The 17,498-nt window shown below is 36.2% G+C and overlaps 1 pseudogene; it reads left to right on the forward strand.

Annotated features, from left to right (window-relative positions):
- LOC112854402 (nucleoside diphosphate kinase A pseudogene) overlaps positions 1-17,498 on the forward strand; it is a 33,401-nt pseudogene that overhangs the window by 1,714 nt on the left and 14,189 nt on the right.

Consider the following 17,498-nt stretch of genomic DNA (forward strand, 5'->3'; position numbering starts at 1 on the left):
TTTAAAGGCCTACTTTCCTCCCTATTTTTAAGCCTCTGAAATTTGGACAGTATTTGCAATTGGTATAGTGTAAGTTAGGATGACCTGACTGATACAATGAGGAACTTTCTAAAACAAGAATTATACAAAAATGCAACGCACTTTCTTCAGAGGAATGAGAATAAGGCCGGGCAATCAATTAGATGTGGATTTAAATCTCAGCTCTTTTGTTCCCAGCGAATTACATGTATATGGTTGGGCATCTCATGGATATTTGATAAATGTTATTTTCTCTCCATTAATGCAATAGTTTCCAAATAATCCTATGGAGTTCCATATTTCCAAAGTAGTGCCTGAGGGATCATAGCTCTGAGGGGATGCTAAAGGTATAGAGTTGTGGGTCTTCTGTCACCTATTTAATCAGTGTGACCCTACTTGAATATTTTTACATACCATAGTGGTATTTAAATTTAGCTGACTAAAAAATCCCTAAGGGAGCATAGAATGTAAAAACTGCTGCTCTAGAGAATTCCTTGTGAATGGAAATGTTCTAGGCATTTCAGGTGACTGTAGTTGAGCATAGCTAGAGTGGCAAAATGGCCTAGTTTTCCCAGAACAGGCCTGATTCCTTCAGTAGTAATCACTCCCTAATTTAATTTCAAAGGTTGCCCGGTTTGGATGATAAAATTTTACGGCCACCCTAATAAAAAAGTTGAGTATAATGATATGAGTAGATGATGAGGAGGACAACAAATAGTTAACATTAACATACAAGTTTACAATATACTACAGATTTATTTTTAAAAAGTGATTTTTGGGGCCCCTGGGTGGATTGGTCAGATAAGCATCCGACTCTTGATTTTAGCTCACGGTCTGATTGAGCCCCTGGTGAAATGGAGTCCACGTTGGGCTCCACACTGGAAGGATGGAGCCTGCTTGGGATTCTTCCTGTCCCTTTCTCTCTGCCTCCCACCACTTCCACGTGATCTCTCTCTCTCTCAAAATAAATAAACTTAAAAAAAAATTAAAATGTGATTTTTTTTTTTAAAAAGCAATTCTTGGGGCGCCTGGGTGGCTCGGTCGGTTAAGCGGCCGACTTCAGCTCAGGTCACGATCTCGCGGCCCATGAGTTCGAGCCCCACGTCGGGCTCTGTGCTGACAGCTCAGAGCCTGGAGCCCGTTTCAGATTCTGTGTCTCCCTCTCTCTGACCCTCCCCCATTCATGCTCTGTCTCTCTCTGTCTCAAAAATAAATAAACATTAAAAAAAAATTTTTTAAAAAGCAATTCTTTTCTGTCTGATGAATAAGTGGGCTAGATGTACTTTAAAACATGTTTCAAACTTGGAGATTCTCTCATACATATTAGAAATAACCTAGAATAATCCAATCTCTTTAGAGGATGAAGCAATTCATTGCTAAAAATAACACATTTTGATAACACCAAATAAGCAGAAGCCCTGAGAGACATGAAAATTTCAACTGGACATCATTTTCATACTTGAAAGTACTACTTGGTTCTAAAAGAAGATGTGTCTTATAAGGATGCAGGATTTCATCAAGGTCCAGTATCTTTAGAGTTGCAGAAGAGAGTCAATTACATAAGAGCAACAGAAACAATATCCTAACAAAGAGCCAGAGCCATCAGGCACTAAACATGGGTCCCAAATCTAAGGGGCATGTTTAACTTCACCGCTCCATCTTTTTGTGATAGAGTCACCAACAATTTTAAATAGCGTTCATATGTATCCTTAGTATTGCATTCAAGGGCTCAGCTTCATCCTAACCAATAGTCCTAGTTCTTAAATACTCAGGAAATCAAAAGGGCAGTTCCAAAAATATTGCTTTAGGAAAGCAGCCCTCCAAGTTGTGTAGGTTGGTATAATTGCGGTGTCAGTGGTAAGCATTTTAAAATTTTATGAAAGTTTAGAATCACACAAAATGTAATTGACTCTATATTATTATATCAGATTGGAAAATCTAAGCTTGTACATTTATATTGATATTTTGACTGTTTAGGACAATGTGATCTTTAGAAAAATGTTTTCGATATGTAACTCCAATTTCAAATGTAGAAGCGGGAGCTTAGACTTCAAGTTAAAGTCTTGCTAAATTTAAAATCAATGTTGGAGTGTTTAAGGTAACTTTGAATCACTCCATTAAAGACCTAATGTATTGCAATTTTAAGGATCACCTAAGTGTTTGCCAACCAAATAATGGAGGAAGTTAGAAAGGAAATCAAGTATTTCAAAGTTTCTGATTAGTAGAGGGACTATATGTAGAACCTATCATAGTTTGTTTAAGTAACTCACATTGCCACTTAAATCCTGTGGCCATTATAAATGGAATTTAGAAAATTCATTCTTTTGTAAGCAGCTTTGTTAGTGGAAGAAAAGGCAATAATCAAAAGTAGTTCAAGAGATATCAGTGTGCATTCTTCTAAGTAGCCATGCATCAATTTTGTTTCCTGATAACTTCCAGTCTTACTTCACAGGTGTAAAAATAATGGCATGTGGCCCACATAATAAAGTTTAAGTATTTAAATATCATCATAAAATTGACAGAATAGTAGCCTCTTGTGAGCAATAGGGATTTGGGAATAAATCTAATCTTCTCCATGTAGAACATTATCTCTATATTTTATTAATGGAAATAGACAATTTTCAAGGATTTTCAAATCATAAATGCAACCCAGTATGAAAAGTCTAAAGCTCAGACCTTGAGTTTTTATCCAACGGAAAGTTTAATCATGAAATCAATATTTTGTGAACAAAAATTCTAGTGAGCTCTGTGTGCCTGGGGAGAATATTTTCATGGCTCAGTGATGCTACTTAGTAAGTGAAAATCATTGAGGCATAACCAGAGAAAGAAATTTGTGAAATAAAACATTCAGCTGTTTTTACAAGATATTGGGCAATGCAAATTATTTTGTCTAACCATGGTGATTTTTTAAAGCTTGCTGATGCCTATATAATGGCCCATCAGGGCACTATAACTCATAGTAGTGTGCTTTTCATTCCCTTGAGTTTATTGGTACCTAATGCTCCATTGTAAGTCATTCTGCATCACCATTGCATAAGCTTAAATTTCTTAGAAGAAGAGATTTGGGGTGGAGAATAATAGTGCATCATTTTCTCTTCTCTACTTCTCTTCTTCTCTTCTCTTCTCTTCTCTTCTCTTCTCTTCTCTTCTCTTCTCTTCTTTGTCTTCTCTTCTCTTTTTTCAAAGAGGAAGAGACTAAAAGAAGTTGCTCTATGTGGGGTCATATAAGCACCCACAAAGCACTGGGGAATCTATGGGGAAAGAATGGGAAATGTAACCAACACCTTCCCATCTGCCATGAAGCTCTACAGTGATGACTCATTTGGTTGTGCTCAATGTACTTGAATGGTGATTTCCTTAATTCTAGAAAACTAAACAGAGCAAGCAACAGAAAGATGTTTCTTTCCTTGTAAGAGTGAAAATGATGAGGTTAAAAAAGTGAAGGAATTAATATGAATATAAGTAAGCAATATAAATGTAAATGTAAATAATAAATATAAATATAAATAAATATAAATACAAAAAATACAAATATAAATATAAGGGGAAGTCTGGTGAGACAAGATGCAACTTACACAGGGGAAGATAAAATAATTAAAAACTTGGTTGATGCTTTCTACGTAAATCAATGGGTATGTTGATCTGTCACAAGCTTCATTCATCTTTTTGTTTTGGGGTTTTCTCTTTTCTCTAATTGTCCTCACTGTCAATGAATTCATGGTTTAGGTTTCTCTGGTAGGGAAGTAGCACAAACATGTGATGTAACTCACCAGAAACAGAATCTGCGTCAAGTCCCCCAGCAGTGTGTGTATATCATTATCTCATAGAACCTAAGCCCAATTCACTTCTTTTCAAATACAGCTGGTTAATCTAAGTGTGATGGACAGGGGTGTGAGCCACCCAGATCTCCTGCAGAAAGGACAGCAACCTGTCCCTAGTGACCTCAAGGATATATCAAAAACAGGAGGAACCAGAAAACCAGGTAAGCAGAGGCACAGAGACAATATTTTTGAATAATCAGAGGCAATAGAAATATAATGTATTAAGATGACTTAAGAGTCTTTCTCAAGTCTATGTGAAAAACAAAACAAAACAAACAAATAAAAACCTTAATTTTGACCTTGTGACTCACAAGTATTTGGAGAACTGCACACAAGTACATATACTGTTTTCCCATTTTTCATATAGAATACCCTGTACTTCAGAGCAGTTCTTCAAAGCAAGCTGAAAGACTGTCTCCCAGGCTGTAGTCCTCAGTAAGACAAGGAATAAAGCATTTATTCACCTACTTTGCCATTGACTTTCTCTCAGTCGACACTCCTGAAAACACAAAGACTTACCCAAAACAAGCATTCTAAAATACAAAGATCCTCATAGCTTGGTAGGCTAGAAATCTTTGCAAATGTTTGGAGGGCAGGAAAGTTTCCCTAGAATCATTTTAACACTCCCTTAGGAGGCCACTCATTCTATTTTTTTTTAGGTTTATTTTTACTTATTTTGAGATACAGAGCAAGCTGGGTGGAGCAGAGAGAGAGAGAGAGAGAGAGAGAGGAAGAATATCAATCAGGCTCTGTGCTGTTAGCACAGAACCCAATGTGGGGCTCAAACCACAAGATCATGAGATGAGCATAAGTCAAGAGTCCAATCCTTAACTGACTGAGCTACCCAGGTACCCCACTGTTCATTCTTTATCAACCATTTTATCAATACAAACAGAAAGAAACATCAAATAAATCCCTATGAAAAGACAAATGGTTCATTTTTGATAATATATATAATTATTTTAAAACCAACAATGTGTCAGATACTTTATTAAATTATGTATATTCATTATCACTAATCCATTCATGGATCAATCTGTAACTTTATATAGATAAGGAAACTGAGGCTCAAAAGAAAATGAATGAATGAATGAAGAGTATAGCAAAGCAAAGACATAAGCCAAATATATATATCTGAATTCCAAAGCCTATGATTCTGGCTTTTGAGCAAGGGGTGGAGGAAAAGGATAAAATTTGAGAAGAGGAAATAATGCTGATACAATTACTAGTTTACCCAGTGGCTGAGAGCAGAGGTAGGCTAGAAAGAAGGAGAAATGAAGTTTAGAGGCCTAAAAGAATTTCACAACTGTTTTCCTTCGAAGTTGCCGCAACCAATGTCAAAACTCCATCAAATTACTTTTGTGTGAAGTTTGACATAAAATAATATAAATAAAATATTTTAAGTTGGGCTCCCTATTTATAAACTAAAACTTTTAAAAATGTAAGGAAAGATTAATATAGTCCTATCAAGACCTTTGATAATCACTGACTAAACGTATGAATAGAAGTTCAGCATTATCACATATTTTTGTGAGTCTCTGGAAAATACCACGTGAAACACAAAGGCACATTACCTTGATAGCTTTTATTATTTACATGCAGTCAAGGTTTTCATGTATCTAATGATAAACTCCTAAAGGCAACACACAACAGGATGGTTACCTTGGCAACTGAGCCTGGCCAACCACAGAAACATTTTAATAAGGCAGCCGCACCATCAGGGATAAAACAGTCCTAGTTTGACAGGGGAGTAAAATTGGCACACTGAACCTGAACGGGGCAGGAACACACATAACATGGGCACAAGCAGATGCTGTAATATGATGTGTTCTAAAATTCCACTTGCAACAAAAATCATTACTGCTCAAAACCTACACTAGTTACTGAGGAAAGCTTAATATCCTGCTGTGCACTGAGTTCTCCAAGGTTGAGATTTTGGTCTGCCAAGATCTTTAACATCATCCTGGATGGTCTCAGTCAATTGAGTCTAAGCACACAGATGATATTTTGAATGGGGCTTGCAAGGACACTGAAAAACTTGGTACTGTGCTCCATGAATGCCTTTGAAATAAATAGATTTAGAGATAACTCTAAAAGATCAAAGCTTGGGATGCCTGGGTGGCTCAGTTGATTAAGCATCTGACTCTTGATTTCAGCTCAGGTTCATGATCTCATGGTCATGAGACCAAGCCCTGCATCAGGCTCTTCTGCACTGGGCATGCAGCCTGCTTAACATTCTCTCTCTTCCTCTCCTCCTGCCCCTCTCCTGTTTCCATGTGCTCTCATGAGCTTTCTCTCTCTCTCTCTCTCACTCTCTCTCTCTCTCTTTCAAAAATAAAAAAAAAAAATAATAAAGGGTCAAAGCTTAATCCGCTGATCTCACCTATTAAGTAAGTAGGTGTGGAGCACTACTGGGAAGTGAGAACTGTGCTCTTCCTCAGTCCCTTCAAGCATATCACACGGGCATTTCCAACACTCTTCCTTTGTAAGTCTGAGTTTTAGTTGATGGTCTTCTGAGAAAGTTAATTGGAATGTTATTTTTTATAGACCTGACTAATACCCTACAAATTCGCTTTGGCACCATAGGATAAGGTAATTCAATACATAGGTAATGCGCCAAACAGAGGAACCCAAATCCTACACTATTATTTCAGTATGTATAGGCAGCTGGGTTGCAAACACCACACTGTAATTAACATATTCACTCAAAAATATTTCAACTGTTTAGGCTGAATGAATATGTGCATAATATCCTCCAAAAAATGTGCTCTATATTCCTTGCATTGAATCAGTGGGCCCTGTTAGAGGTGGTGAGACTTCCAGTGCGTTCTCTGACCTAACTCCCAAGGCTGCACTGGGTACCCATTTTCCACCTGCTTAAAGAACCCTGTAAATAATACTATTTATCACATTATTTTGAATTTTTGTATGCTGGCTTGTGTCTTCTTCTAACTGAAAACTCTTGGAGAAGAGTAATCCTATTTGTATCAACGTATATCCCCAGGACTTTATCGGTATCTGGCTCAGCATAAGTGTAAAGTAAATGTATTTTGACTGAATCAGAAAAATAGGAGAGAACACATGTGAATATAATTCTCCTTGCTAGTGGAACCCCTGTGGACTTCTGATCTTTCCCGGGATGCAGTTTCCCCACACAGTCACTTGGTAACTTGGGTTTTCCTGCTTTACACGGAAATAAATGCAGAGTGAGAGGACAGCTACTATTTCCCCCCTCTTTGTTAGATTAGACTTACTCTGCATTATCGGTTATCTGGTATTACCTGCTGGAATTTTTCCCTGCCTGAGTACCCCAGATATAAATCTCAGAGTTAAGACCTTACTTTTCAATGTGTCACATATACTGGTGTCTCCTCGTGCTCCCTGTGGACTGGCTGCTTCCCTAAGAAGCAGCTGACTAAGCCCACTTAGGCTGTCTAATCATAGCCCCTGAACTGTGTCTGCCTCCAGAGCTGTTTAACAAATTATTAACATGATGAACAAGGGTTTTGCTTTTTACATTTTGTGCATTGTCTTTTTGCCAGGAAATGCCTAGATATTACATTTTGCCCTCATGAAAAGCCAATCACATGTAAATGAGATCATGCAGTATTTGTTGGTCTGTGACTGGCTTATTTCACTTCTATTGCTCTCCAAGTTCATCCATGTTACCACAGGCTCCTAATGCTATAATCCGTATGAGCGTGCAGATGTCTCCCTGAGATAGTGATTTCATTTTACTTGGATATATACTTCACTGTGGGCTGAATGTTTGTTTCCTCCCCCAAACACACATGTTGAGATCCTAGCCATTAGCGTGATGATATTTGGAGGTGGGATCACTGGGGGTAATAAGGTCATGAGCATGGGGCACTCGTGAATGGGATTAGTGGCTTTATAAAAGAGACCCTTAGCTCCTTCATTTTATGTGAGGATAAATCGAGAGGAGTGCTACCTGGAAGAAGTCACTCCATAATGGCATCCTGATCTCAGACTTCTGGCTTCTGGGATTGTAAGAAATAAACGCTGTTTGTAAATCATCCAGTTGGTGACATTTTGTTATAGCAGCCCAAACAGACGAAGACATACACAGAAGTGGGATTGATGTGTCATATGATAGCTCTATTTTCATTTTTTGAGAAACCCCCATACTGTTTTCCATCATGGCTGTGCCACTTTCATTCCCCCCGACAGTGTGTAAGGATTCTCTTTCCTCTACCTCCTCACCAACACCTGTCATTTTTTTTTTTTTTTTGTCTTTTTGATAGTAGCCATTCTAACAGATGTGAGGTGATATCACATTTTGGTGTCAGTTTTGCATTTCCCTCATGATTGGCGATACTGGGTACCTTTTCATAGACCTGCTGGCCATCTTTATGTCTTCTTTGGAAAAATGTTTATTCAGGTCTTTTTCCCACTCATAGAAGAAGAGAGTAGAATAGGCACTGCCAAGGGCTTGGGGTGGGGAAAATAGTGAAATATTGGTCAAAGATTACAAGTTCAGATACGCAAGGTGAATAAGTTCTGGAGATCGAACGCACAGTGTAGTGACTACAGTTAATGATATTGAATTGTACACCTGAAATTTGCAGAATAAGAGAATAAATCTTAATTCTTCTCACCAAAGGAAACAAAGCTAACTTTAAAAAGTATATGAAATGGTGGATATTTAATTTGATTGTGGTGATCAGTTCACATTATATATGTATGTCAAACATTATATCGAAACATCATGTGTGCACCTTAAATGCACACAAATTTGTTCATCAATTATACCTCAATAAAACAGGGGCAACAGGCCTGCCAATCATCTGTTCGAAAACAGAGTATATAGGCTCACTATTCCATCTTGATCTTTTAAAATTTTTTCAGAGAGTAATATTTACTTGAAAGGTATCATTCAATCTTTACATTAAAGTTGTTGCACATAAGATTAATATTATATCTATTTTTCAGGTAGACAAACTGAGACTGAATGGAAGTTGTGTGTGATCTAGAACTACATAGAGTCTGGACAAAAATCCAGGTTTACTTTCTCTCTGAGAGTCCTCCAGGCTCTGTAAATAATATCCCATCTCAGAAAAAGAACTTAACATGTTTACGAATTCCATTTGAGTCACAAGAAATGTCGTATTATTCATATTGTTCTTAAAAGGAATGTTATGATAATTTGAGAGGATTTAAATATAGTGGTGAAAACTTAAGTGCGTGATAAGAAACAAAAAGACTTTTGTATGTAATTTGTCAAGCTATTGTGTTGTGGAAAAGTAGAAAAGGCTTTGAGGAATATTTATTTTTTTAAAAAATGTGGCATATATAACTTTGTCCCTGTTGTATATGGCATGGTTTGTATGTGGGAAAGCCCTCCTATTAGACATCTAATAGCTTATTTGGGGGCCACTGTTATATTAGAAGAGCTTATCTTTATATTTTTATCCATTGTCTCATTTCCCTTAGAAATCTGTGCAGTTTCCTTTCCAGGAAAAATATAATCTGATTGGATGAGCTAAGAAGCTATTTCATAATAGGCTTCTTGATAGATAGACTTAATAAACATTTATTTAGACTTATGTCATAAAGAACAAACAAATGTCATATTTTTAGAAAAAAATACAAGATGACCTTTTGAAACAAGGCTAACAATCTCCTACCAAGATGCCTAAGCGATATAGCTAATGTTACATCTCATTTGTCATGATTTACAGCCACACAAATGACATTTGTATTTGAAAAGGTCAGGATGGATGATGATATTGCTCAGTAAGAGTAACACCCACTACAATTTAAATTAGATATTTTACAATTGCATTACTGGAAATTTTTAATGGCCGCTGGGGACAATTGATGATACTTGCATCTGAAATTTCCCCATTTGAAAATTATCACGGCTGTGTGTAATTATCTGTGATCGAGAGTGGTGAAGATGTTAGGTCTCAGAACTTTTCTTCTGGGTCGTATCTTGGGTCTACGTAAAAATCTCTTTGGGTCCACCTCTGCAGAACTTGCATGGCCCATGCTTTAAGTGTGTGTCTTAACTTTTAAAGTATCATCACAAACTCGTCTTCCAGTCAATTGATTGTTAAAAATTTAGGATCGATGGTGGGCAAACTTTTCCTGTAAAGCACTAGTTAGTACATTTTGTACGTTTTGTGTTATTCATCTCTAGAGTTGTACTGTGAAATACACAAACAAATGCGTGTCTGTGTTCCAGGAGAACTTTATTTGCAAAACCAATGGTGGCTGCATGATCTGTGTTTTGACTCCTGATGGACTATCAGAATTCTACAGTTTTGATACATAAAAGTTATTCTGAAATTTTAATGTGCAAATTGCCAGATAATCTACCATGAACAAAATTATTCTTAGGGCTTTTTTTTTTTTTTAAGGAAAGACAGTCCCTCGTTCCTCTTTACCCAAGCTTTTTCTGAAGAGCATAGTATTTCTGTGAAATATCGTTAAGTAGTTTTGTGGTAAGTTTGTGATAGTTTCATGGTGAATTTGGGAAGTATCGAATTAAAAAAGCATAACAGGTTTCTCTGGAGGAGAATGTGCAGGAACTTTTAATATAATGAAATGGACCATAGAGCAAAAGGAGAAAGGAAAAAAAAATTAAAACTTATCTGGTGTGTGAGCCTTTTTCTTTTTTTGTTTTTAACAAAACATTTTTCACTGAATCATCAGTGGGACACAGTTTGCAAGAAAATTAACTTCAGTTTAATTTGTGAGGGAGTAGGTAGTAATTTAATTATTTAAAATGTTACCTTAAGGTTTTTTGGTTGATGTTTCTTTATAGAATTGGCAATTGTCCATGTTAGTTCATAAGAAAATTGTGAGGTAACTCACGATATGTGTCATATAAATCTTTGCCTTTAAAGAAGGTTTGGAAATAAGAGAAAATAAAAGAATCAAAAGGAAAATTGACATTGTTGTTTTCATACTAATGATAACTTCACAAGTAAAAGCACCCTACTGGTTCAAAGGACCCCTCACAATTACACTTCCATGTTATAATGTTTGGGGACATTTAGGTAATGGAATCTCTTTATACCTTTTTCACTGCAGCCTGTTAGTGAAAATAATTTTAATAATATTAAAAATAATGTGATTTAATGAAAGTATACCCAGAAATATTTAAGTAAATTTTTCTTTTGTTAACTCAATCTCTAAACTTTTAATTTTTTTAAAATGTCATTTTTATTAACAACACAGTAAAAAATAGATGTTGACAAGGATGTGAAGAAAGGGGAATCCTCTTACACTGTTGATGGGAAAGCAAACTGGTGCAGCCGCTCTGGAAAACAGTATGGAGGTTTCTCAAAAAGTTAAAAGTAGAACTACCCGGTGACCCAGTAATTGCACTACTAGGTATTTTTTTTAAATATATGAAATTTATTGTCTAATTGGTTTCCATACAACACCCAGTGCTCATCCCAACAGGTGCCTTCCTCAATACCCATCACCCACCTTCCCCTCCCTCCCACCCCCCATCAGCCCTCAGTTTATTCTCATTTTTTAAGAGTCTCTTATGCTTTGGTTCTCTCCCACTCTAACCTCTTTTTTTTCCTTCCCCTCCCCCATGGACTTCTGTTAAGTTTCTCAGGATCCACATAAGAGTGAAAAGATATGGTGTCTGTCTTTCTCTGTATGGCTTATTTCACTTAGCATAACACTCTCCAGTTCCATCCATGTTGCTACAAAGGGCCATATTTCATTCTTTCTCATTGCCACGTAGTACTCCATTGTGTATATAAACCACAATTTCTTTATCCATTCATCAGTTGATGGACATTTAGGCTCTTTCCATCATTTGGCTATTGTTGAGAGTGCTGTTATAAACATTGAGGTACAAGTGCCCCTGTGCATCAGAACTCCTGTATCCCTTGGGTTAATTCCTAGCATGCACTACTAGGTATTTATCCAAGGGATACAGGTGTGCTGTTTCAAAGGGGCATATTAAGTACATATTACGTATAAACAAAGGTCCTAAATTATTGAAAAAATTAATGAACTTGAGAAAAAATATGATTGCACTTTCTTACAAATGATTCTTTCATATCTCTTGTCCACCACCCATCACACACTGTCAGCTTCTTTCTTCCTGCTGGTGATTATAGCATAATGCTATCATATTCCATATTATGCACAAACTATATGTTCATGTTCAAATGGCTCTTTACTTATACATACTTACTGTTTTTAGTTCTGCTGATATTTTTTATTTGTAATAATTGTTTGACTTATTTTTTGTTTAGGATGAGATGTATTCTATTTTTCCATAAAATTAATAAAAGTATATTTCTATTAATGATTTTTATTCAATATATTTCTATTAATGGCCTTTATCTATTGGCAGAAGAAAATATCAGAATCGTTGGACTGAGGGATAGATGTGATATGTTTCGTTTCTATCAGTGTTTGTCAAATATTCCTAGTTAAATTGAAAATTCTAAAATGCGGCTCTTACATCTTCCCAAGGACATAGTATTATGCTGGATATTTGGTAGACTGATGAGATGAATCCTCCTCAAGGCGCAGCTCGTGAGGCTTTCCTGGGGATCACAATTCTTGAGGAATTTCATTTAGAAAAAAACAATCTCAATGAAAAGGCTTCTTTATAATGAAGCATTGTTGGAAATTACAGCAACAGAAACAATGTGCAGAATGCACAGGACTTGACTTTAAGTTCTCACCATTGTGGTTATATTAGCGATATCACCATTCACAATTTAGTTAACTTTCCCAAGCCTCATTTAGATAATCTTCTAAACGATAATAATAGGACCAATTTTTCAATATCACTGAGCAACTTAAGTGAGATAATGAAATTACACAGGTAGAGGAAAAATGTGTCATGTTTCTATGTCCCAAATGGACAAAACAAGCACAAGTCAACAAATAAATACATGAAAAAATTAACTAGTGAATAAATAGCAAACAAAGTGTCAAAGACCTCAGAAGAGAGAAAATTATCTTTAACTAATGGATGTCAATAAAGAAGGAGGTGGTGTAAGAAGTGGGTATCCCTTTACTGACTGTTTTAAATAGAAAACAATGGAATATATATCAAGTATAAAAGAAAATATCTGAATAAATGCAGGTGGGCATGTGATGGGTAGAGAGAAAGACACATTAAGGAAGAGAAATTAGGTATGTGTGGCAAATCAGGAGAGAGTGTTTTGAAGAAAGTTGTAAAGGTAAATTTACATAGATCTGAGCTGATCATGCTATCATAATTATTTTAAATTTCATTTAATAAAGATAAAAACTGGATGGTATCAGCTTCTAGTAGCGGAAGCTCTAGGATATCATGATTAACTGGATGTGCATTAAAAGAAGGTAAAATTGGAGCACCTGAATGGCTCAGTCGGTTGAGCGTCTGACTTTGGCTCAGGTCATGATCCTATGGTTTGCGGGTTCAAGCCCCACGTCGGACTCTGTGCTGACAGCTCAGAGCCTGGACCCTGCTTCAGATTCTGTGTCTCTCTCTCTCTCTCTACCCCTCCCCTGCTCATGCTCTTTCTCTCTCTCTCTCTCTCAAAAGTAAATACTAAAAAGCGTTAAAAATTTTTTTTGAAAAAAGAAGGTAAAATTGGAGTAAAGTTTTCTTCAGTGATGCCTGGGATATATGTGATAGTAATAACAGAAAAGGGAGAACAGTAAGAGGTGCAGATTTAAGTCCCAGAACTGGAAAAATAAAGATTAATATAGAATAGCATAAATATATGCATGAAACCAAATAATTTAAAAACACATAGAAATTGTGTAAAGTCATATATTGGGACTTGCTTATTTTTGAATTGGCTAAGATCCTTTAATTATAAAAACATTTTGTAATTTCAAGTTTATTTACCCAATGAGATAGCATTTAAAAAGCAAAATAAAGCCTTGGTTAGTTGACCCAAGTGATGTGTGATGGTAATCCACTGTGTGGAATGGCTGACTCCACCGTATTCTGTTTTGTTAATTACAATAAGATAACAGCAGCTTTTAAATTTCTATCTCTGAAAGAAGTTAAGCAATCACAAAACTGTACAGATGAATTCTCAATCATTCAGTCCAAATTCTTTATTTCACAGATGCCCAGATGACTTACTGAAGGAATCAGAGCATGCTCTCCAAAATGTGAGTTGGTAATCTTTTCAAAACATGATTTAAAACTATTTTATTTTCTTGTAGAAAACATCACAGTATATGGTGATAAAGTGCGTAAAATCTGTTAGCATTAAGAGAATTCAGAAATCCTTCCTACCTCCCCAGTGATCCCTTAGGCAGGTTTTCAATGCTATACCCAGGGTTTATGAAGTTTATGCACTTACTAAAAGACTGAAGTTATGAATGTGTCAGTCTCTCAAAAAAAAAAAAAAAAAAAGCATCAGTCTCTCTTTAGAGAGTAAAAATCCAAGAAAGAAAATTGGGAAGAATCTTAATGATAAAAACAACAGTGTATATGATTACTTTATGCAAAATATATATGCAAAAATGAAAAAAAAGAAAAAAAATCTGAGTTATCAAATAAACTCCATGGCAAAAAAACCCCACAAAAAACAAAAAACAACATGCTCACACATACACACACAAAACAAACAAGAACAACAACAACAAAAAAACCCTACTAACCTGATTTTAAAATGGGCAAGGAATTTGAATAGGTATTTCTCCATAGAAAACAAACAGGTATAAGAAAATCTGCTCAACATAATCATCAAGGAAATGGATATCAAAACCACAATGAGATATCACCTCACCCTGTTAGGAGGGCTACTATCAAACAAAAAAACATGAAAGACAAGGGGCGCCTGGGTGGCTCAGTCGGTTAAGGGGCCGACTACGGCTCAGGTCATGATCTCATGGTCTGTGAGTTCGAGCCCTGCGTCGGGCTCTGTGCTGACAGCTCAGAGCCTGGAGCCTGTTTCGGATTCTGTGTCCCCCTTTCTCTGACCCTCCCCCATTCATGCTCTGTCTCTCTCTGTCTCAAAAATAAATAAACGTTAAAAAAAAAAACATGAAAGACAAGTGTGCACTAGAATGTAAGGAAATTGGAATCCTCTACACCTTATTGGTAGGAATCCAAAATGGTATAGTCACTAAGGAAAACAATATGGAGCTTCCTCAAAAAAATAAAAAATAAAGCTACCATATGATTCAATAATCCTACTTCTGGGCATTTATCCAAACAATTTAAAGAGATATTAGCACTTCCATGTTCACTGTAGTACTATTCACAATGGCCAAGATGTGGAAACAACCTAAATATCCATCAATGGATGAAAGGAGAAAGAAAATGCAGCATATACATATAATAGAACATTATTCAACCTAAAAAAATAAAAAGGAAATCCTACCATTGTGACAGTATGGAGCCATCTTGAAAACATTATGTTAGGGGCACCTGGGTGGCTCAGGTCATGATCTCGCGGTTTGTGGGTTTGAGTCCTACATGGAGCTCTGTGCTGACAACTCAGAGCCTGGAGGCTGCTTCAGATTCTGTGTCTCCCCCTCTCTCTGCCCCTCCCTGACTCATGCTCTGTCTCTGTTTCTCAAAAATAAACAAACATTGAAAGAAAAAAAAATGAAAACATTATTCTAGGTGAAATCAGCCAGTCTTAGAAAGAAAAATAATGTGGATTCCCCTTGTAAGAGGTATCTACCATAGACAAATGCATAGACTCAAATAGTGTGATGTTAGTTACCAGAGGTGGGGGCAGGGGGATGTGGGAAGTTGCTAATGACAGGTATACAGTTTCAGTTATAACAAGATAAATCAACTCTAAAGATCTTCTGTACAACATTGTACCTACAGTCAATAACACTTATTGTATACTTAAAAATGTGGTAAAGGGCAGGGGCACCTGGGTGGCTCAGTCTGTTAAACATCTGACTTTGGCTCAGGTTATAATCTCATGGTTTGTGGGTTTGAGAACAGCATCCTGCTCTCTGCTGTCAGCATAGGGCCCACCTGGGATCCTGTCCCCCTCTTTCTCTGCCCCTCCCCCACTCTCGCTCTCTCTCTGAATAAATAAACATTAAAAAGAAAAGATTTATAAAATGTGCTAAAAGGGCAGATCTCATGTTAAATGTTCTTACCAAAATGAAATAAAAAAAAATTAAAAAGGAGTTACCAAATAAATATCTCCATTTTGCAATGAATACTATGTAGAACGTTCACTCTCTTAAAATGGCTAAAATTTGGAGCTATTTAAATGTACTTAAAAAATAAAATGATGCGTAAGAGTAGATCCAAAATTTTCAGTGTAATACCAGCAATGATAAGTAAAATATGTTATCTGTTATACAATGTCAAATATTTCTTCTAGCTTCATGTCTATCAAATTTTTTTTCAACTCATGTCCTTGGAAATATATAGACATTTTATTAATAACCTCAATTTTATATTGAAACAATAACCTATTTAAAATTCCATACAGTTTTGAGGTGCCTGGGTGACTCAATCAGTGGGTGTCTGACTCTTGATTTCAGCTCGGGTCATGCTCTCATGGTGGTGAGATTGAGCCCCACATTCAGCTCTGAGTCGGGCTCTGCAGTGGGCATGAATCCTGCCTAAGATTCTCCCTCTCAATCTCTCTCTGCCCCTCCCCCATCTCTCTTTCTCTTTCAAAATAAATAAACTTAAAAAAAATTCTTTACTGTTTTCCAAAGTGGCTATAACAACTTACATTCCTATCAACAGCGCATGAGGGTTCCTTTTTTCCAAATCCTCACCAACACTTATTATTTCTTGTCGTTCTGGTTTTAGTCATGCTTACAGATATAAGGTGATATTTCATTGTGGTTTTGATTTGCATTTCTATGATGATTAATAATGTTGAGCATCTTTTCATGTGTCTGTTTGGCCATCTGCATATCTTCTCTGGAAAAATGTCTATCAGGTCCTCTGCTCATTTTTTAATCGTATTTGTGTGTGTGTGTGTGTGTGTGTATGTTGAGTTGTATAAGTTCTTTATATATTTTGGATATTAACGCCTTACCAGATACATCATTTGCAAATATCTTCTCCCATTCAGCAGGTTGCCTTTTTGTTTTGCTGATAGTTTCCTTTGTTATGCAAAAGCTTTTTACTTTGAGGTAGTCCCACGAGTTTATTTTTGTTTTTGTTTCTCTTGCCTCAGGAGACATATACAGAAAAACGTTGCTATAGCCAATGTCAGGGAAATTACTGCCTGTATTCTTTTCTAAGATTTCCGGTTACAAAATGAACACAACACAAGAATAAAAGGCACAGCACAAGGAATATGGGCAGTGATAATATCATAGCATTGTATGGTGACAGATGGTAGCTGCACTTGTAGTGACCATAGCTTAATGTATAGAGAAGTTGAATCACTATATTGTACACCTGAAACTAATGTAACATTGTGTTTCAATGATACTCAGATAAGAAAAATAAATAAATCAAATTCCTTAAATATTATTTTCCATCCAACCAATATTCCTCTCTGGATCTTTTCTGCAATTGAGATATATGGGCATAACTATGTAGGAGAAGATTTCCTCAGGGATGAAATTCACTGACTTAGTTGATGGGACAATAACTAAATTAAAGAAAACCTCAGGATATAAGGTAATTTACAAAATTCAATGATATTTCGTGGGTCAGCAGCAAAAATTGAGGTGATATACAATTATTGGAAAATAATAAAAAAA

The sequence above is a fragment of the Puma concolor genome, chromosome D2 (genome assembly GCF_028749965.1).
Source record: "Puma concolor isolate L17-30 chromosome D2, mPumCon1.1.hap2, whole genome shotgun sequence".
In the NCBI taxonomy this organism is placed as follows: domain Eukaryota; kingdom Metazoa; phylum Chordata; class Mammalia; order Carnivora; family Felidae; genus Puma; species Puma concolor.